This window comes from Pan paniscus, chromosome 1 (genome assembly GCF_029289425.2).
Source record: "Pan paniscus chromosome 1, NHGRI_mPanPan1-v2.0_pri, whole genome shotgun sequence".
Taxonomy (NCBI): Eukaryota; Metazoa; Chordata; class Mammalia; order Primates; family Hominidae; genus Pan; species Pan paniscus.
Window position 1 is genome coordinate 81,301,195 of NC_073249.2, and position 23,584 is coordinate 81,324,778.

The 23,584-nt window shown below is 41.1% G+C and overlaps 1 protein-coding gene and 1 pseudogene across 7 annotated transcripts in view; one reads left to right on the forward strand and one right to left on the reverse strand.

Annotated features, from left to right (window-relative positions):
- LOC100978961 (lymphotactin) overlaps positions 1-23,584 on the reverse strand; it is a 231,275-nt gene that overhangs the window by 117,540 nt on the left and 90,151 nt on the right. The gene's annotated exons all lie outside the window — the stretch shown is intronic.
- LOC100994678 (glutamyl-tRNA(Gln) amidotransferase subunit A, mitochondrial-like) lies at positions 13,999-17,101 on the forward strand (annotated as a pseudogene).

Consider the following 23,584-nt stretch of genomic DNA (forward strand, 5'->3'; position numbering starts at 1 on the left):
ATGTGTCTCTGTTTTCATTTATTGCAAAGAATTTTTTTGATTTCTGTATTAATTTTGTTGTTTACCCAAAAGTCATTTAGGAGCAAGTTATTTAATTTTCATGAATTGTGTGGTTCAAGAGATCTTTTTGGTATTGATTTTTGTTTTTATTCCACTGTGGTCTGAGATTATGGTCAGTATAACTTTGATTTTTTTTTAATTTTTTGAGACGTGTTTTATGGCCAAGCATGTGGTTGATCTTGGAGTATGTTCTGTGTCTGTGTGCAGATGAGAAGAATGCGTATTCTGTGGGTGATGGATGAAGTGTTCTATAGGTGTCTATTAGGTCCAATTGGTCAAGTGTCAAGTTTAAGTCCAGAATTTCTTTGTTAGTTTTCTGCTCAGTGATCTTTCTAACACTGTCAGTGGGGTGTTGAAGTCCCCCACTATTATTGTGTAGCTGTCTAAGTCTTTTCATAGGTCTAGAAGTAGTTATTTTATGAGTTTGGGTGCTCCAATATTGGATGCATATATATTTAGGATAGCTAAGTCTTCCTGTTGAATTGGAATCTTTATCATTATGTAATGCCCTTTTTTGTCCTTTTTTACTGTTATTAGTTTAAAGCCTGTTTTATCTGACATAAGAATAGCAACCCCTGCTCTTTTTTGTTTTTCATTTGCATGATAGGTCTTTCTCTGACCCTTTACTTTGAGCCTATGGGTCATTACATGAAAAGTCAAAAACAATAGATGCTGTCAAGGCTGTGGAGAGAAGGCGATGCTTATATACTGTTGGTGGGAATATAAATTAGTTCAGCCATTGTAGAAAGCAGTTTGGAGATTTCTCAAAGAACTTAACCATTCAACCCAGCAATTCCATTACTGGGTATACATCCAAAAGAAAATAAATAGGACACATGTACTTGCATGTTCATTGCAGCACTAAATGCACCATGTCTTTTGCAGCAACTTGGATGTGGCTGGAAGCCATTATCTTAAGCAAATTAACTCAGGAACAGAAAACCAAATACTACATGTTCTCACTTATATGTGGGAGCTAAACATTGGACATAAAGATGGCCACAATAGACACTGGAGACTACTAGAGAGGGGAGGAAAGGGGAATAAGGTTTGAAAAACTAACCACTGGGTTCTGTCTCACTTGTCTGAGTGACAGGATTAATCATACCTCATACCTCAGCATCACACACTATACCTGATATGGTATATCTATATACATATACCCACCCAAATCTCATCGTGAATTGTATTTCCTATAATCTCCACATGTCATGGGAGGGACCTGGTGGGAGGTAATTGAATCATGGGGCCAGTTACCTCCATGCTGTTCTCGTGATAGTGAGTGAATTCTTACGAGATCTGATGGTTTTATAAGGGACTTTTCCCCCTTTTTCTCAGCACTTCTCCTTGCTGCCGCCATGTGAAGAAGAATGTGTTTGCTTCCCCTTCCGCCATGATTGTAAGTTTCCTGAGGTCTCCTCAACCATGCTGAACTGTGAGTCAATTAAGCCTCTTTCAATTATAAATTACCCAGTCTCAGGTATGTCTTTATTAGCAGCATGAGAACGGACTAATACAATCCCCATATAACGAATCTGCACATGGGACCCCTGAATGTAAAATTAAAGTTTAAACTATTAAAAAAAGAAAAGACATTGGCTCATTATGACCACATTGTGTGATTGTTCTGAGAATGGAGTCTCAGGAAGGCTCTGCAGGTGCTAGCTGAACTCTACGCCAACTCTCACACTGGACACCAGAGAAGATTGTGCTAGTGAAATGGGAAATGAACCAGGTTTCAGGAGATGGGGAATAAGGTAAATGAGTGCCAGGTTATACATGGCAGGATTTGCTCACTCATTTAACATTTAGCAAATATCACCAGAGTGTCCAGTACATGCATGCAACAAGAAAAAGGCACAGTCCCTCCACCCAACAAGACTATGGTCTACTGAGCGGGAAAGGCAACCAAAAGATAATTAATATACTACAGTGTGATCATTGCTACAGTGGGAGAAAGTCAAGATGGAATAAAGTAATACAGGAGAAGGAAATAACTCTAAGTTGTTGCGTTGAAATAAGGCTCCTGGAAAGAAAGCAGAGGCAGATTTGAGAAGCACATGGCATGCATGGGGGTCCCCAGGCTGGATGGTAAAGGAGGGAGTGGAGGGGTGCAAATCAGTACCTGAGGCAGCCAGGGCTTGGTTGACACACTACCAAGAGTGCCCCATCTCTCATTCTTTCCTCCTCTATCCTTTCCCCTTTCTTTTGATGGATCTTCTCCCATCAGATTTGTACACCAAAGAAATAAGCACTATAGACCACAATAAAAATGGATCCAAGTGGCTTTTTTAAAAGGCAACCTCACTTAATTAAGATATTCAGTCTCCATAACCCTGAAGGAATTCACTGGAAGTGCCAGTTTTCCCAGCAGCCCAGCACCCAAGAGGGAAACTAGATATAACCACACTTATGCTGCCTTCCCTCTGTTTCACTCTTTCTCTTCTTTCTCCTCTCTTATCCTTGACCCTGAGAGAGAAGAGGAACAAAACTGAGTAGAAAGAGGTAAAGGAAAGGATGTGTGGATGAAAATACAAGAAAAAAGAATGGCAACACATGAGGAATGCTGGACTACCTCCTGCATATGGGCTATCTAAAGTGTTCCTCAGCAGACCTTTTTTTTTCTTTTCTTTTCTTTTCTTTTTTTTTGAGACAGAGTGTCACTCTGTCATCAGGGTGGATTTCAGTGGCACAATCTCGGCTCACTGAAACTTCCGCCTCCCAGATTCAAGCAATTCCCCTGCCTCAGCCTCCCAAGTAGCTGGGCCTACAGACGCACACCACCATGCCCAGCTAAATTTTGTATTTTAGAGACAGGGTCCACCATGTTGGCCAAGGTGGTCTCGATCTCCTCATGATCCACCCACCTCAGCCTCCCAAAGTGCTGGGTTTACACGTGTGAGCCACCACACCTGGCCAAGAGACCTTTTCTTAACAAGGATTTTCTCCCAATCCTCCTGGATAGAAGGATAGAAGGATGGAAAAGGAAGGTGAAGGCAAGACCCTTGGCCCAGAAACACAGCAAAGGTGGTCTGGTGAGAAGGTGGCAGAGGGGCCATCTCTCTACTGCACTCCCTCTCCCCTGGGCCCTTTTCCCCCTCCCCTGCCCTTGGGCAGTTGTCTCAGACACCTGAAGTTCTCTGCACACTTTCCCCCTTTCTCTGACTCTTTTCTATTCTCTACCAACTGTGATGCCTACAACAGGCCTGAGTGGCTCCGCTCCTGCTCTTACACAGGTGAACCTCCTCATGAACTCCCAGGGGGACATATGTGGAGTACTGGACATAGTCCATTTCTCAAGGACAGCAGGATCCAACCTGTCCATTAGCAACAGCAGCATTGTGTGAGATAAGCAATGAAGGAAGACACACATGGTGTCCTTCCTCTCAACAATATCAATGACAACACAACAATCTTCTTTTATGGAGCCTTTCCCAACCAGCTTCCACCTCCCTCTGATTGTCATCTTTCTTTGTGCTGTTGGTCAGCATTTCACAGATATGCTTGCAAGATCATCTGTTTTTAATAATGATAATGTCTAATAGTATTCAAACATTTACATCTTGTGTTTCTTTATCACAAAATCACTTTGCAAGGTATAAATTATTATTTCTACTTTACAGATTATAAAATACAGACTCAAGTTTGTCAAACTTCAAAGCCCTCACTCTTTCTCCTGCTCCAAAATGTCTTATTTCCCCAACTGTAAGCACACTGAGGATAGAAACTGTGGCTCCTACCATGTTCTAACCCAATGCAAAGAAGCTAAGAACCTTGATAAAAGGTTAGATAAATGGCTAGCTAGAATAACCAGTTTAGAGAGGAACATAAACGACCTGATGGAGCTGAAAAACACAGCACGAGTGAACCATACACAAGTATCAACAGCCAAATCAATCAAGCAGAAGAAAGGATATAAGAGTTTGAAGACCACCTTACTGAAATAAGACATGCAGACAATGGAGAAAAAAAGAATGAAAAGAATGAAGAATGAAATGTGAACAAAGCCTCCAGGAAATATGGGACTTCATAAAAACACCAAACCTATGATGGATTAGAGTACCAGAAGGAGATGAGGTGAATGGAAACAAGCTGGAAAACACACTTCAGGATATTTTCCAGGAGAACTTCCCCAACCTAGCAAGACAGGCCAACATGCAAATTCAGGAAATACAGATAACACCGTTAAGATACTCCACGAGAAGTTCAACCCCAAGAAACGTAATTATCAGATTCTCCAAGGTAGAAATGAAGGAAAAACTGTTAAGGGCAGCCAGAGAGAAAGGTCAGGTCACCTGCAAAGGGAAGCACATCAGACTAACAGTGGACCTCTCAGCAGAAACCCTACAAGTCAGAAGAGATTGGGGGCCAATATTCAACATTCTAAAAAAAAAAAAAGTATTTTCAACCCAGAATTTTATATCCAGCCAAACTAAGCTTCACATAAGCGAAGGAGAAACAAAATACTTTCCAGACAAGCAAGTGCTGAAGAATTTCATTACCATCAGGACTGCCCTGCAAGAGCTCCTGAAAGAAGCACTAAATATGGAGAGGAAAAACTGGTATCAGCCACTGCAAAAACATATCAAAATATAAAGACCAATGACACTACAAAGAAACTGAATCAACTAGTGTGCAAAATAACCAAATAGCATCATGATGACAGGATCAAATTTACACATAACAATATTAACCTTAAATGTAAATGGGCTAAATGCCTCAATTAAAAGACACAGACTGACAAATTGGATAAGGAGTCAAGACCTATCAGTGTGCTGTACTCAGGAGACCCATCTTACATGCAAAGGCACACACAGGCTCAAAATAAAGGCATGGAGGAAAAATTACCAAGCAAATGGAAAGCAAAAAAAAGCAGGGGTTGTAATCTTAGTCTCCATCAAAACAGACTTTAAACCAACAAAGATCAAAACAGACAAAGAAGGACATTACACAATAGTAAAGTGAACAATTCAACAAGAAAATCTAACTATTCTGAATATACATGCACCCAATACAGGAGCACCCAGATTCATAAAACAATTTCTTAGAGACCTACAAAGAGGCTTAGACTCCCACACAATAATAGTGGGAGACTTTAACACCCTACTGTCAGTATTAGACAAATCCATGAGACAGAAAATTAAAAAGGATATTCAAGACTTGAACTTAGCTCTGGATCAAGTGGACCTAGTAGAAATCTACAGAACTCTCTACCCCAGATCAGCAGAATATAAATTTTTCTCGGTGCTACATGGCACTTATTCTAAAATCGACCACATAATTGGAAGTAAAACACTCCTCAGCAGATGTAAAAGAACGGAAATCATAACAAACAGTCTCTCAGACCACAGTGCAATAGAATTAGAATTCAGGATTAAGAAACTCACTCAAAACCACAGAATTTCACGGAAATTGAACAACCTGCTCCTGAATGACTCCTGGGTAAATAATGAAATTGAGGCAGAAATCAATAAGTTCTTTGAAACCAATGAGAACAAAGAGACAACATACCAGAATCTCTGGGACACAGCAAAGCAGTGCTTAGAGGGAAATTTATAGCACTAAATGCCCACATCAGAAAGCTGGAAAGATCTCAAATTGACACCCTAATGTCACAATTAAAAGAGCTAGAGAGGCAAGAGCAAACTAATCCAAAAGCTAGCAGAAAACAAGAAATAGCTAAGATCAGAGAAGAATTGAAGGAGATGGAGACATGAAAAACCCTCCAAAAAAAAAATCAACAAATCCAGGAGCTGTGTTTTTTTTTTAATTAACAAAATAGACTTCTAGCTAGACTAATAAGAAGAGAGAGAAGAGTCAAATAGACGCAATGAAAAATGATACAGGGGATATCACCACTGACCTCAAAGAAATACGAACTATCATCAGAGAATATTATAAACATTTCTATGCAAATAAACTAGAAAATCTAGAAGAAATGGATAAATTCCTGGACGCATACATTCTACTAAAACTAAACCAGAAGAAGTTGAATCCCTGAATAGACTAATAACAAGCTCTGAAATTGAGGCAATAATTAATAGCCTACCAATCAAAAAAAGCCCAGGACCAGATGGATTCACAGCTGAATTCTACCAGAAATACAAAGAAGAGCTGGTACCATTCCTTCTGAAACTATTCCAGAAAATTGAAAAGGAGGGACACCTCCCTAACTTATTTTATGAAGCCAGCATTATCCTGATACCAAAACCAGGAAGCGGCACAACAAAAAAAAAGAAATCTTCAGGCCAATATCCCTGATGAACCTTGAGGTGAAATCCTCATTAAAATACCGGCAAACAGAATCCAGCAGCACATCAAAAAACTTATCCAACATTATCAAATTTGTTTCATCCCTGGGATGCGAGGCTGGTTCAACATATGCAAATCAATAAATGTAATCCATCATGTAAACAGAACCAAAGACAAAAACCACAAAATTATCTCAATAGATGCAGAAAAGGCCTTTGATAAAATTCAACATCCATTCATGTTAAAAAAACTCTCAGTAAGCTAGGTTGTAATGGAACATATCTCTAAATAATAAGAAATATTTATGACAAACCCACAGCCAATATCATATTGAATGGGCAAAAGCTGGAAGCATTCCCTTTGAAAACCAGTGCAAGACAAAGATTCCCTCTCTAACCACTCCTATTCAACATAGTATTGGAGGTTCTGGCCAGGGCAATCAGGCAAGAGAAAGGAATAAATGATATTCAAATAAGAAGAAAGGAAGTCAAGTTGTCTCTGTGTGCAGACAACATGATTTTATATTTAGAAAATCCCATCATCTCAGCCCAAAAACTTCTCGAACTGATAAGCAACTTCAGCAAAGTCATGGGATATAAAATCAGTGTGAGAAAATCACAAGCATTCCTTTACACCAACAATATTCAAGCAGAGAGCCAAATCATAGATCAACTCCCACTCACAATTGCTACAAACAGAATAAAATACCTAGGAATACAGCTAACAAGGGAAGTGAAGGGCATCTTCAAGGAGAACTACAAACCATTGCTCAAGGAAATAAGAGAGGACACAAACAAATGGAAAAACATTCCATCCTCATGGATAGGAAGAATCAATATCATGAAAATGGCCATATGGCCCAAAGTAATGTATAGATTCAATGCTATTCCCATCAAACTCCCATTGACATTCTTCACAGAATTAGAAAAAAACTATTTTAAATTTCATATGGAATCAAAGGAGACCCTGTATAGCCAAGACAATCCTAAGCAAAAAGAACAAAGCTGGAGGCATTATGTTACCTGACTTCAAAATATATTGCAAGGCTACAGTAACCAAAACAACATGGTACTGGTACCAAAACAGACATGTAGACCAATGGAGCAGAAAAGAGATTTGAGAAATAACACCACACATCTACAACCATCTGATCTTTGACAGACCTGACAAAAACAAGCAATGAGGAAAGGATCTCCTATTCAACAAAATGGTTCCAGGAAAACCAGCTAGCCATATGCAGAAAACTGAAACTGGACCCCTTACTTGCACCTTATACAAAAATTAACTCAAGATGGATTAAAGACTTAAATGTAAAACCCAAAACCATAAAAACCCTAGAAGAAAACCTAGGCAATACCATTCAGGACAAAGGCATGGGCAAGGCTTCATGACAAAAACACCAAAAGCAATTGCAACAAAAGGCAAAATTGACATATGGGATCTCATTAAACTAAAGAGCTTCTGCACAGCAAATGAAACTATCATCAGAGTGAATAGTTTCGTTTGAAAAGAAATAGTTTCGTTTGAAAAGAAAGAAAGGAGGGAGGGAGGAAAGAAAGGAAGGAAGGAAGGAAGGAAGGAAGGAAGGAAGGAAGGAAGGAAGGAAGGAAGGAAGAAAGAAAGAAAGAAAGAAAGAAAGAAAGAAAGAAAGAAAGAAAGAAAGAAAGATAAAGAGAAAAAGAAAGAAAGAAAGAAAGACAGTTGGAGAAACCAGCCCCACAGCCCCACACCACCCAGCAGGTACCCCGAGTCCAGCAGAGACAAAAGATTTAGAAAGAGACAGAATAAGAGTTTAAAAGGTGGGTCCAGAGGACCGGAGCCTCGGAGGCTTGCTCATGCCCCCAAGCTCTCAGCCTCCACCCAATTTATTGGTTTACGCTCTTTGTTCTTAGGGCAAATGGGAGGGTAGGAAGGGATGAGGAAAAGGATTAATCAGTGAAGGAGAACTTGTGAGTCATTCAATAAGATGTATAGCAGTGGTGGTTTCTGTGAATTTCCTGGAGCAAAGGTGTGTGTCTAAACTACTTAAGATCTTTAACTTATCGGGACTGAAATGGGTGGGAGTAGGTTTCAGAAGGAGCCAAGATGTTTGGTTATATTCCACTGCTTCAAGGCAGTGTTATTTCCCTGAGCAACCTGTGGCATGCCACTGAGCCGTTATGCTCTCGGGGCATACAGCCATGAAGGCAATAAGGAGACTTTTCTCCTCAGAAGCCGCCCATGGCTCCCCATGGGTGTCTTACTTATCTGGCATTCCAGAAAGTCAAAGAAAGAAAGAAAGAAGAAAAGAAAGAGAAAGAAAGAAAGAAAGAAAGAGAGAGAAAGAAAGAAAGAAAAGAAAAGAAGGAAAGAAGGGAAGGAAGGAAGGAAGGAAGGAAGGAAGGAAGGAAGGAAGGAAGGAAGGAAGGAAGGAAGGAAGGAAGGAAAGAAGGAAAGAAAAGAAAGAAATTTCTAAAAAAGAAATTGTGGCTCCTACTTCTTTGAATCCTCTGAAGTGCTCAGTCGTGCCCTGAATATAGGCTTAATTTCAAACATTTCTGTAGCTAATGAAAAAGAAGTTTGATTGTAGAGGACAATATGATAAAGGCATTAAACAAGACACACACAGCTGCTTTCTTACCTGCAAAGCCAGCCTTTCCTCCCAAATGCACATAGTCATTAGTAAAAAGCTAAATTTAAAGCCATGATAAAATAGCCAGCCAGTTGCTAAACAAAGGCATCTTAGATACATCTTCATTTGTTTGCATTCTACACTGAAAAGTCATCAAACATCCCCAGATAGATGGAGAGAAAGAGCAGGTATTAAGCCAGAGCTGTGATTCCTAAGCCTATCCAGGCAGTGACATTCCTGTGACTTTGCAAGGACAAGAAAGTCACCAACACATGCCACATGTCTTACAGACTGTCCGTAAGCCAAAAGTGGTCCTCATGCTGATGGCAAGAGATGGAATTTGAAAAAAGAGATACTTCTTGCATATTTCAAAGTCTCTCCAGTGATTTGAGGAGAAAAATATCAAAAATAAAGATGAAAGTCTAGCAAACTAGTAGAACACAGAAAAGGGGGCATAAGTCCCTGTATCCTAATGCTGGCTGGCTTCCAGCATGTCATTTTGTATACATTTGTCATTTTGTATAAAGGCATCAATGAGGAATACATGACTGGGTGCAATAACTGGCCTTGGCCTTGACACCAGTCCTGACCCCACTAGGTCTTCCCTGTACACTGGCCCCCTGCCCTCCATGTCTTCAGCCACCTTCCTTTGGCCCAAACATTCCCATAGCTGCCTTGATGGAACACTACCCAGCAGTTTCCCACTCTGATTCTTCCCTACTTAAGGACCCTTGAAAGAGCAGAAGAGAGAATGACCCACAGCCAGAGAGTATATGAACCTCTGAGTCAGCTAACCCAGCAATAGTTATGCCTTCTAGAGAGGGAGTCCACACCAGGCCATGGGGAGGAGTCATCCAGCTTCAATATCTATAACAAAGACTTATTTCACTTACTTAGGAGAACTCAAGTTTAAAATAGTGAGTGAGACTTTTTTTAGCATTTCCCAAAAGATAAAACTGCAGCCCTTTTCCAGCCAGAGAGATAAGCTGTGCATTAGTTGACTTGCAGAGTTCAACCGAATGGAATGGTCTTGGAGTAAGGCAGTAATAGAAAAATCAGCCTTTGTGTCTGGCCTGCTTTTTAATATTCCCACTGAACTCTCAGTCTGTTAAGAATATCATGATATATTTGGTCTAATCTCTTAGGTACATATCTCCTCTCAGCAGATACCCCAACAAGTAATGGCAAATGTGCCTTTCAATAGAATAAGAAGAAGAAAAGGTTGACAAGAGAAAGGGCAGGAGAAAAGGGGGCTCAGCTCTTGCAAGGCCATCCTGACTGGCTATCACTGGTGCTATTGCAGGGATGGCACAGCAATGCTTCACTTACCAAGTGCTCCCTGCACAAGACACCTCTGGTGCCTGCACATGAGACTAAGACCTCTCCTTTAGGGACCATTTTGCTACACCTTCCCCACAGTGTGTCTCAGAAACTCTTCTGTCATTCTCCATATTCAAATCACAACTTGAGTCAATTTTATTTGCCCTTTTCATGACATGTTTAAATTTCTGTCTTGACATCTTGTCTTGACATGAGCTTTAAGGTAATATGCAGTAATATTTCTGGGATGAGAATCCCTGAGTTACAATTTTAAATTTTGTTGTTATAATAATGACTTACATGAACATATCTTTCCTCTTTTGAATACTACCTGATTCAGAGAAACTTCTAATATTCCAACGGGTTTTTCTCCTCATGATTATTTATATCATTGTGTCCAAAGTTTTTTGATCATCCACCCCATGAGTAAAAACTTTTGAGCATGTGCCCCCAAAATATATTTACTTGTAAATTTTATATGTAAGTCACTGTCAACCCATATAGTATATATTTTTAGAGCTTAATTTCTTTCTTATTTTAGATAAGAAATAAATAGAAACTCTAATATTTTACTCCTGTGCTCCAGTAAATTATCATACAGAAGGAATGCTTGTACCCCACTTTGGAGGATATTACATAAAAAGAAAGGGGATATGTACGAGGTTGTCATCATTCCTGCAATGATAGAAACAACATTCTTCTCCCACCTCAATGAACTGTTGTTGTGACAGATATACCTATAAGGCCCTCTGAGCTAATGAAAAAAAAAAGAATTATTCAACCTAATTCAATGGGAAGCACTGTGCCATAAATAATCTCAAATCATTATCCTGGCCATTAATTTCAGCCTCTCCCTCTTGTTGCACATGTTTTTGGAATGACCAACTTGCAGCACAATTGACTCATTTGCTGTCCACCTCCCTTACTTGGTTTATCCCTTTCTGGAAGTGCTAACTGCAGTGAAATGGTCAAGTTGCTGGAGGGAGAAAGAAGGATGTTCACAAACTGGGAAAGAGTATCCAAATTATCACAAGGTGCCAGCAGAGTCACTGTCACCATCAGACCACCTAGGGAGCCAACTGTTGCCATCACTCACCCATGTCACTTACAGATCTCTCTGTTCACAAAGAAAGAAAGCAGATGAAAAGGCCTGTTTACATTAGAAAAGGAAGAGTTTAGCTTCCATGTGCCTGTGATCTAGCTTCTTTCTGTAAGTTGTAGATGTTGAAAGAAAATAGACATGGCCTGTGTGCTTTCAAGCAGCACTCTCCCAGCCGGTTCTCAAAAAACATTAAATAAAAAATATTCTATAGAGATCCACCCAGCTGTTCTGACTTAAGTGCAATGCATTAGACACAACACAAAGCAAATGGAGCAAGTCAAGAGGCAGAAGGAATGTCCTCATAGGCAGGGTCCTAGGTACTACAATGCCTGCTGCCAAAATGTGACACTCCCTATTAAAACTGAAAGTCATCACCATGCCAATATCAGTCAAGTTTACCATTTGCTGTAGACCAACAAAACTACCTTGGGTTGGCAGTGGGAGCTTGGGGGATTGAACTTGGTTTGCGGAGCTACAAAGATGGTCAAGACCCAGACCTGCCCTCAAGGTGCTCACAGTCTATAAAGCAGCTAAACTTAAGGGGAAGGAACATGCTAAAGGGTTCATGGGCAGGCCATACTCCCACAGCTGGGTGTTTCCCTGCAGCCTCTCAAGTAGCCTCTGAGTAGTGGGGAGGGCAGAAGCCACATGGACCTTATGCAAGTTATACAAACTGAGCACTTTTAATGTCACCTGAGGGGCAGGGGGACTCCCTGTACTGATTATTAGGATGTGAAAGAGATGATACAAAGGCTTATATTATAATGCCTTCCTTGTCTGAGTGGGGAGAGGAGCAACATCCCAAGACACTCAGAAAATTAGATTGTACAATCCCCTGTGGTAACCCCATTCTAGGCTAACAAGCCTCCCTTGGTGGAGAGCCTGCAGGCAAATGCCAACTATTGCACAGCTCTCAGAGATCATGTGAAAGTTGTCATTTAAACCATCCTTTCAATAAGAACTCCACAGGGTCTTTGGGATCAAAGGAAACAGAGAAAGTTGGCAGGTGGCAGGAAATACTTAGTCTCCTTGCCTGCAGAAGCTCTTGAAAATCCTGTATTCCATTTCTCATGCATGCACGGGTCTGCTTAGATCAGGCCTTGTTCTTCCAAGTAAATAATATTTAACCTTTCAACAAATATTTATTAAATGCTGTTTGTCACTGTTCTATGCCCTGGGAATACAGAAGTAAACAAAACAGACACAAACCTCTGCCTGCATAGAGCTCCCACTAACATACATAAGCTATATAAATGGCAGGAGCCGTAAGTGCTATGGAGAATCAGAAAGCAGAGCAAGCAGATGGGGAGGCTCCATTGCCATAACCTGCAGAGACCCTTATGAGAGTTAGAGTCTAAGGCTGAGGAGGACCTGAGAGTCCAAGAATTCTTGTAGTAACTCATGCAAAATGGGATCAAGAACCAGAGGATGTCAGGCCTTGTGGTCTGATGGTCATGGAGAGGCTGTGTATGTTGAGGAAGAAGGGGCTGGAGTCTTGGCAGGAGCACACAGACTTTCAGTCCCCCTTCCACTTCTCCTGTAAATCATGTGGTTGTTCTGGGGTGGGGTGGTATTATCTAGAGCACCTGGAAGTCTTAGCTCCCTCTTCATTCCTATAAAAAGATGTGGAAGCAGGAAGGAACATTAGTGTTATCAAAACAATAAAGGTTGTGTAAATTACTCATAATTTTCACTATCTTCTATCTTAGGAAAATTATTTCCCATGATTTCAGCAAGTGACAAGTTTTTACACTGAAGCATAAACTTTCTTAGTCTAAGTAAATTTGTGGTTTTGCTCTGTTCCTCCCCACCCCAGGCTTGCTCTGGACAGTAACCAAGCTGTCCTGGGCTAAATGCACCATTTAGCGGTCAGCTCGGGAAATTATCTGACCCCTGCCACCTTCACTAGTTCCCTGCTCTACCCCTTCTATTTATCCCTGAGTAAATACATCTCAAATTATCTATTTACTCAGAAATATGACAAAAAAATGCTTTCTCCCACTTTCATCCATCTTTTACCATTACCTCTTTCTCTCGTACACAAGTCTTTCATGATTCTCGTGGAAAAACTTACAACTTCACACATAGAAAAAAAAATCACGCTTAGAGTATGACACAGAGTACTTTCATGGCTGTCTGACCTCCCTGACCCCATATTTTATGCTGTCTTCTTGCCACACTACCCAACTCACACTGGTCTTCTGCTGTTCCTGGAACCTGCCTATGCATGGGGCTTTAAGCTTCACTTCTCTCTGCCTAGAATATCCTTCCTCCTGCAGAGCCACATTGATTACTCCCTACTTCTTTGAGGAACTCTGTCAGCAGCTCCTTCAAAGAGATTTGCCTTTGTTAGTGTATCTAAAATCTCATCTCTTACCCCAATTTTTTTCTTCAAAGCACTTATCACTACTTGATATTTTATGATATATCTGTCTTTCATTAGTTTGGTGTCTGAATAGCTCCAGAAGAAAGAAAATTTCTCAGAAACAGAAACTTTGTTTTGTCCCTTGATGTATCTCAAGTGATTCCAGGCCTGGAACATAACAGGAATTCTCCCCAGTCTCCCCTCCCACCCAAAAATGTGAAATCTATTTTCATAGTCAATATACAAGATTGATGCCTGAGAAACAGCAATAACAAGAAAAGGGGAATCTGTAGACATTCAAGTGAAAATCAGATTTACCAAGAACCAGTGAAACCCTGAAAGTCGCTGAGACATCCTCTTTAGGATCTTCGTATACCTCTTATCCCTTTTTAATTAAATGTGTTTTCCCTCAAAGTCTATTCAAAATAAACGTGGTTTAGTTTAATTTCTTTTTTGTTATTTTTTTTAAAAACTTTGGCATTGTACCATTATGATCTTCAACTATTTATTTCAAATATGCTCTATTTCAGCTGCATTTTAAGTTATACTTGGGCTAGAAACCTGGTCACTAGTAAGTACACTATTTCTATGTAGAGATATCCCCTGTGAATTCCAAATAACCAACTTGCAAGTGACATTTTGAATTATAACCCTGCTGCAAACTGGGAACACTCTTTAGGTGGCTTTTAAAATTTTTAGAATCCCGCAGTGACGATTAAAGATGGCTGCGCCCATGTAATATCACTAGCAACTGGTGACCTCTTTCTCTTCCTTGCCTGGCCCCTGTGGTGGCAGGCTGGGCACGAGGACCATGCTGGGCCAGACCCTCTGAGAAGTTTCTGCAGCACTGAAACAAGGCCAGATTACCCCAACAGAGCTCTGTCAAAAATGTCTCTCTCTTATCAAGAAGACCAAGTTTCTACATGCCTACATTACTGTATCAGAAGAGGTGGCCTTAAAACAAGCTAAAGAATCAGAAAAGAGATATAAGCATGAACAGTCACTTGGGGATTTAGATGGAATTCCTATTGCAGTAAAAGACACCTTTAGTACATCTGGCATTGAGACAACATGTGCATCAAATATGCTGAAAGGTTATGTACCACCTTATAATGCTAGAGTAGTTCCGAAGTTGTTGGATCAGGGAGCTCTACTAATAGGAAAAACAAATTTAGATGAGTTTGCTATTGGATCTGGAGGAACAGATGGTGTGTTTGGACCAGTTAAAAACCCCTGAGTTATTCAAAATAATATAGAGAAAAGAGGAAGCAGAATCCCCACAGCAAGAATGAAGATTCAGACTGGCTGATAACTGGAGGAAGCTCAGGTGGGAGTGCGGCTGCTATGTCGGCTTTAGGATCAGCTACTGGAGGATCGACCAGAAATCCTGCTGCCCACTGCAGGTTTGTTGGTTTCAAACCAAGCTATGGTTTAGTTTCCCATTATGGTCTCATTCTCCTGGTGAATTTGATGGATGTGCCAGGAATCTTAACCAGATGTGTGGATGATGCAGCAATTGTGTTGAGTGTACAGGCTGGACATGACACCAATGATTGCACCACAGTATAGGACCCTATTAAACCATTTATTTGGTTTGGCAGATGTGAGCAAACTATGTATAGAAATTCCAAAGGAATATCTTGTGCCAGAATTATTAAGTGAAGTACAGTCTTTTTGGTCCAAAGCTGCTGACCTCTTTGAGTCTGAAGGGGCCAAAGTAATTGAAGTATCCATTCCTCACACCAGTTATTCAATTGTCTGCTATCATGTATCGTGCACATCAGGAGTGGCATTAAATATGGCAAGACTTGATGGGCTACAATGTAGTCACAGATGTGACACTGATGTGCCCACTCAGTGTGTCCACCCATGGTTGAAGCCATGTATGCTTCAACCAGACAAGAAGCGTTCAATGATGTGGTGAGAGGAAGAATTCTCTCAGGAAACCTTTTCTTATTAAAAGAAAACTGGGAAAATTATTTCATCAAAGCACAGAAAAGTGTGACGTCTCATTGCTAATGACTTTGCAAATGCTTTTAACTCTGGAGTAGACGTCTTCCTAACTCCCACCATCTTAAGTGAGGCAGTACCATATTTGGAGTTCATCAAAGTAGACAAGAGAACATGAAGTTCCCAGAATTATATTTTTACACAAGCTGTAAATATGGCAGGATTGCCAGCAGTGAGTATCCCTGCTGCACTCTCAAACCAAGGGTTGCCAGTAGGACTGCGGTTTTTTGAACATGCATTTTGTGACCAGCAGCTTCTTACAGTAGCCAAGTGGTTTGAAAAACAAGTACAGTTTCCTGTTATTCAACTTCAGGAATTCATGGATGATTGTTCATCAATGATCACTCAGTAGGGCCCATCACTCAGTAGGGCAGGAAGAAATTTCTGGATTCTTCTCATTCTACCTGAGAGCAGAGGAAGACCTGTAGAAGCTGAGCTCAAATTCCCCCTCTGCTTAACCGTAGCTCGCCATTTGCTTTGCTCTAACATGACTGTTCCATATGACACAAGGAATATCTTCCAAGGCAGTTTTCTCCCAGAGTCCTGAAAGGAAACTAGGAAAATGTAAATGTCCTCTGCTTCTGGCTTTCCCACATCTACCAGGTAGAAGCATGATGCAAGATTCTCACCACCCCATGTCTTCTTTCCTTCCCAAAATTCATCAGGACTCAAGGGGGAGATTTTCACTTCTTTTCCTCTCTGGAATGCTCTTCTGCCACTTGTCTTTCTTCTTCTCAGGGCAACAAAACTTCATGCCCAGGTTAATTGCAGAAAACGGTGTCCCCTCTATGCTACAGAAGAATCTCTAAGACCTAGTTCGACTAAGCTGGCTTTTAATACACTAAAAAGGCCAAAGAAGTTTTGAAAAGCCCTTTCTAATTGGCAAGTCCTGGTTTCACAAACCTATTAAATTAAAAAAAAAAAACTAAAAGATGTTTTAAAATAATTCCTACTCTGGGCATCAAAAGCTAGATAGTTTTCATTTTGCATTCCTGTTATAGAAACCCTATTCCTCCTTGAGGCAAATGGATGCTTCTGGCAGCATGGGAAGGGAGACACCAGAAAAAAATTCATGAGGAAAACACTCCAATAAATTGCAAAGAATAAATCCCCAGCACAGTGCTCTCAACACTCTTTTCTTGAGTATCTAGTATGTGCCAGACCCCAGGCAGAAGCTACGAGGCCAGTGTGGCTCACTCGGGTGTGAGTGGTGTGGAGCACAGATACGTAGCTGGTGCAGAAGAGTTCAGTTGGTAATCAGCTCTGCCCAGGATTTCAGAGAATTGGCTCTGAAGTATGAATGAAGTTGGACACAGAGTCAAGGGGAGGAAGGAAGTCCAGGCAAAAGGAGTGCTGTGTACAAAGACACAGAGATGTGAAATATCTGCCCCATTCAACAGATTTCAAATAGCCTAATATGACTCAATGTAGAGAGGTTGGGGAGCAAACACCATAGCATAAATGATTTTCATAGCATGAAAAGGAAGAATATGATCAGCTTGTGTTTAAGAAAGATCACTCTAGCTTCAGTATGGATAGAGTGGAGAGGGTTGAGAGTAGAGGCCAGGAGACTAGCTAATAACAGTAACAATAATAACAATTGCCAACACAGTGCTCCCTGTGTGACAGGTATATATTTAATCCTCACAACAATAACAACCCATGAGGTAGGTGCAATTAGTGTCCTCCTTTAACAGGAGACTGAGGCTGAGAGAGGCTTGCCTTCCTAACATCCATCATACAGCCAGCAAATGGCAGAGCCAGAAAATGAATGCAGGCAGCCTGACTCCTGCATTCACATTCTGGCTCTGCTCTTTGCTGGCTGTATGATGCCTGCAGAGCTCAGGCTTTGCAGCAATCCAGGTCAGGATAATGGTGACCAAGGATTGTGGTAAGCAGAATAAAGCCTCGCCTACCAAAGATGTCCACTCCCTAATTCCCAGCACCTGTGACTACATTAGGCTGCATGGCAAAAGGGGATTAAGGTTGCAGATGGAAACTTTTAACTCACCTTAAAATATGGAGACTGTTCTGGACCATCTGGGTGGCCTAAAGTAATCAAAGGGTCCTTAAGAGTGGAAAAGGGAGGCAGAAAAAAAGGATCAGAGAAAGAAATGTGATCATGAAAGCCAGGCAGAGAGCTGTAACATTGCTGGATGTGGAGATAGGGGAAGGGGCCACAAGTCAAGGACTGCAGATGGCCTTTGAAAACTGGAAAAGGCAAAGAAGCAGATTCTCTCTCCTAGAGCCTCCAGAAAGAAATGCAGCCCTACCAAGTCCTTCATTTTAGCCCAGTGAGATCCATATCAGACTTCTAGCCTACACAACTATAAGATAATACATTTGTATTGTTTTCAGCCACTAAGTGTGTGGTAAATTGTTACGGCAGCCATAGGACGTCGATAATAATGATGGTGAAGAAACCACCAATTCAAAGCACATTTTGGAGGTTAAATTCACCTCCTAAAGGATTTAGAGATCCAGTAGATAACTAGTGCCTTGCCAGTTGGAACATGGTTCCAGGATGATATGAAAGGAGATGAAGTGAACTCAGAAGACTCCATTTTCTTCTCTGAATCTAAAGTCACTTAACTGATATACTATGTTTTGATTCCTCCAAAGCATAGCCTCATCCATTTGTTCCATACTTTTCTGCTTTTTTTTATTTGACTTCCCTCATTCAGCCTTTCTATTTGTATCAACAGCCTCACCAGAAATTCTCTGCATTTTTTCTCTCCATTTTCTCAACCCATAATTACCAGATTCAGACCTATAGTGGACTGAAAAAGTGTCAAATGATCTTTGTCTCCTTCTACCTCCTTCTGGTACATTTTCCAGTTTTCTCTTCGTATGTTCTCTCAAGAAATAACTCCAATACACTCTTTGATGAGATTTTGCCTTATAAGACACAGACATCCCCCCAGGGAGCTTCCACTATTGGGGAACCCAGGCCATCAACACTAACAATAAAGTGTGACATGGTGGAAATACCCAACCTAGTGTAAGGAGAGGAGGCCTTCAGGGAAAGCCACAAGCTTCTGCATGGGTGTCTTTAGAAAGCAATTTCCCATCATACTTCTCTTAGCTTTTGATTTTGCAAGCAGGGAAATGTCTGCCTAAAAGCTAAGAACTGGGCTCAGGCAGGCTTGACAGAAAAAGTGCTTGCACTTGCACAATATCAGAATCACAGCCACCTAAGGTGACCCAAGCCCTACCTTTTACTTGTCACATCAAAGGAGAAAACATAAAGAGAGGAGATATCCTGGCTTTCTGATATTTAAATTTGCTTTACAGAGGAAATAAAATAGTTTATTTAATGGGAATAAACATTCAACTTAAAGTCACAAATATATTCTGGGGGAAAAAAGTTACCATCTGTTCCCTCTACTTGAATATAAGTTTGTTTTCTATATACAGAATGACTGCATCTATCCAAAAAGTATATGTTGAGCTGAGTGCGGCAACAAAGACATCAGTGACATAGTCCCTGACTTCTAGGACTTAAAATCTGCTTGAAAAAAAACAAAACATACAACCTTGAAGCACTATAATAATAATAGTCACAATACTTTTTTAAGCTCTTTTTACATATGGTTTTATCTACCGTTAAATTATAAAAGCAGCGCAGAACAAGTCTGCTGAATTTCAGAGAAAGGAGCTAGAAGGGGTTCATAGTTCTGGAAGGCTGGAGGGAGGATGCAGTATCTCAGTTGGCCCTGGAAGATGGCCTGGAGAAGCACCAGAAAATCTGAAACATACAAAACCAGAGAAGTAGAATATTCATGAGAAGGCTAACCGTAAATAGATCAGTTTGGCCAAAACGAAGGTTACAAGGGGAGATGTTGCCAGATCATGGAAGACTTCCACTCTTTTCAAAAGGGGTATTTGCTGGGAGCATCAGAAAACACACACGACCATGGTGCAGTTTTCTTACATGTCCATTTTCTCTGAAGCTTTGGAAAGGAAAGTTCGGTCTGTAAACTTGTTTTACATATTATTTTCATAGAAATGCAAACATTGGTACATTTTTAAGTAAAAAATAGAAATTTGCATGAATGTTTAAGATAAAAACATTTCAAAGAATGTTGTCCCTTGCAGCAGGACCTCAAACCCTGAACGTTCACCTTCCCAGACTCTTTCTGCTCCGTCATCCCCAGCCCCAGACAATTGATAAGCTCAGTCTTGTGCAACTCCTCTCATTTCCCAGTTTGACTCCTCTCCCGCCAGCTGACACTGTGCCAGCTCAGGTTCTTATCAGCTATCACTCAGGTTATTGCAGTTGAATCCTACCTGGACCTGCTGCCTCCCCATCATTCCTTTCCCCTCTCCTTCTTCTACACTATGCCCAGGGTTGTCTTTCTTTCTCCTTTTTTTTTTTTTTTTGTTTGTTTGTTTGTTTGTTTGTTTGTTTGTTTGTTTGGAGATGGAGTCTCGCTCTGTCGCCCAGGCTAGAGTGCAGTGGCGCGATCTCGGCTCACTGCAACCTCTGCCTACCGATGTGAGCCATGTGAGCCACCACGCCTGGCCTCCTTCTGGTATTTTCTTTTTTTTGAGACGGAGTCTCAGTCTGTCACCCCGGCTGGAGTGCAATGGCGCTATCTAGGCTCATTGCAACCTCTACCTCCTGGGTTCAAGTGATTCTCCTGCCTCAGCCTCCTAAGTAGCTGGGACTACAGGCGCATGCCACCACGCCTAGCTAATTTTTCTATTTTTAGTAGAGACGGGGTTTCACCATGTTGGCCAGGATGGTCTAGTTCTCTTGACCTCCTGATCCGCCTGCCTCAGCCTCTCAAAGTGCTGGGATTACAGGCGTGAGCCACCCCACCACGGTCATCTTTCTAGAAGGAAAATGGAATCATACTACCGACAGCTGTAGCCCTTTTAGTCTCATCTCCACCTTTCACCTGTGCCCCAGCTACACCAACTCCCAACCAACCCACCAACAGCCACCCCAGGAAGTTCCCTGGCTGGGCTTTTTTGTACCACATCCGTCCTGCACACACTGTCCTCATCCACCTGACAAACACCTCATATGTTGAGAAAACATTTCCTGCAAACATTGCTCCAACAATTTGCCTCCTTATACCACACTATCCTTGGAGAAACCAAAACCTCAATAAGTTCTCTTGAAGGGACTTTCTTTTCTTCTATTCCTGGGATAACTTATTATCCTCCATGTTTTTCAGCTCTATTTCCCAGCTTTCTTGAGAATCATCAGAAATCTGCCAATATTTTATTATCTGAGAAATACTTCTGAGGCAACAGAAACAGGACACTGTCTTTTAGATCTTTTATCTTCCACATAGCCAATCCCAAAACACAAATCATTTAAAATGGCTCAATAAACATATATAACTGGCTTACTATGATGTGTTGGGGACTTTCTTAGGTGCCGAGGATAAAGAGATGAGTGAGACACAACCCTGCATTGAAGAAATTAACAATTTTCTTTTTCGTTCTTTCTTTTTTCTTTTTCGTTCTTTCTTTTTTTTCTTTTTTTTTTTTTTTTTGAGACAGACTGTCATTCTGTCGCCCAGGCTGGAATGCAGTGGTGCGATCTCGGCTCAGTGCAACCTCCGCCTCCTGGGTTCAAGCAATTCTCCTGCCTCAGCCTCCCATGTAGCTGGGATTACAGACATGCACCACCACACTTGGCTAATTTCTGTATTTTTAGTAGAGATGGGGTTTCACCATGTTGGCCAGGCTGGCTTGAGCTCCTGACCTCAAGCAATCTGCCCACCTCAGCCTCCCAAAATGCTGGGATCACAGGCATGTGCCACCACCCCCAGCTGAGAAATTAACAATTTTCTAAGTATCTCTATTTCCAGCCCATGCCCAGAGCCAATTCTTAGCTACCACGGAATATGGGTCTCACTCAGTCACTGGTTGCACCAGGAAATAGGCCTAGGAGAGCCCCAAAGAGAAAGCTGCTCAGTGAGTCTAACCACACAGAAAGAATCCTACATCACCACCACGCAAAGGCAGTGGTTTTACTTTGAAATAACAGGTTATTGGGCCCTGGTTTCTCCCCTTTATTCTTCTGTGTTAATCCACTTTGCTCGGTCTCTTTCAGTACAGAACAGGTACAGCCAGGTACTCCCAGTTCAAAAACAACTTTATTTTCTCTGAATAGAGACCTTTCAATAGAAGAAACATAACTTGATCATTATAATTTAAGCCTCAGCATTCTCTTTAGCTTGGGACTAGTCAACATGGTTATCAGTCTTCTCTGGTTATCCCTGCCTCAACTCAAATTTTTTTGCTTGATCTATTCTTCGTTGCCCATAACCACCCACCCCCACCTTCTTAATAATTCCATTCCCATAAAACAGTGCCAGAGCAACTTCTTTCAGGTATGAGCTGATAAGTTTCCTTCTGCTTGGCTGTCACGGAGATTGCTTTCTCCATGGTTTCTGGGACCCTGATTTGGTCTGGGTCTCAGATGCTGCCCTTGAAGTCTTCCTGAACTCATCTGTTACTTTTCTGGCATTCTGCCAAAGGATATTGTCCAGGAAGATATCTTTACCTGATCTTATTCATTTCTTCATCTTCCTCACAATGTTTAAGCTTCTAAAACCCCCATCAGAACTCAGCCAGCCAGCTAAAGTCTATAGAGTCCCTGAAAGGGATCAAAAAAAATTAATAACTATGGGCAAAGCAGAAGTAGGATCAGGTCAATAGTATCAGTCACTACCTTAGCTAAATACTAGAGAAAGAGAGAAAAGGAGATACTGTAACCTAAATCCATGAGCCCAAATGAGTGCCTGAGAAGTGTATGAGACATTGGGCTTTGGGTCAGAGAGTTGGCACATTTGTGTCCCTGGAAAAATCAGCTCTACCAGCCAAAAGACAAAGGCATTTCATCAGTTTCATGAGAGATTTTTCTCTGACAGCTGCCCAGGATTATCTCTCATCCTTGAAACCAGAGGGCTTAGGTAGCTCTGGTCAGCTCTGCCACAGATGTATAGTCAGTATCTCCACAGGAACATTTAAGAGCTTTTGAGTCTTTGTCAGTATTGTCTGGTAAAAGGCCCATGGTCTCCTTGCTAACACAAATATTGACCCACTAAAGACTGAATGGGATGGTCATGGGCCCTCTTCAACTCCTTATGAACCTCATTCTCCTCTAATTTTGCTAATAATTCCTAAGTTGATTAATTGATCAGGTAAATCCAACCAGACTAAATTCTCAAAGGGCAAAAATATGTGTAATTATCTTTCTGTGTTTTCCCCAACAGTTAGGACCATTCTGGGCATGCAGTGGCCTGAGACTCACAGCAGGTCACCTGATGCTATCCCTTTGATGGTACCCACAGCTGCCACTCCCTGACCTTACGAGTGCTCATTCTGACCCTCCACCTTCTCAAAAACTTGCTCTGCAGGCTCAATATTTGCTTAAACATAAGCAAATCTACACACTTCAGCTGACTCAGGGTTGCAGATTGATAGGGATTTATTCTGGACTCATCATAAATGCTTGTATTATAAATATGATTTAGCACTTAACCATGAATCCTCCTGTATTGTTCTCCAGTTGTGTGCACTTCTTGAACAACATAATTGCATGGTGGTAAAGAGCTCTGACTTTGAACTGACATGGTTCAAATCCTAACTTCTCAACTTACAGTAGAATAAATTAAAATACCGATAATTTTTATGGTGTTACTGTGAGATTACATAAACTAGCGCACGTCAAATGCTGTGTCTGGCACAGAATAAGGCTCTCTAAGTGCCAGTCTTATCATAATCCCCAAGTGGGGCAAGGAACATCTTCTACTCCTCATTTTCCCCTTATAATCTAAGCACACAATAAATGCTAGGCACACGATGGGTGTTTAATACATGCTGACCAACCGATTGAATA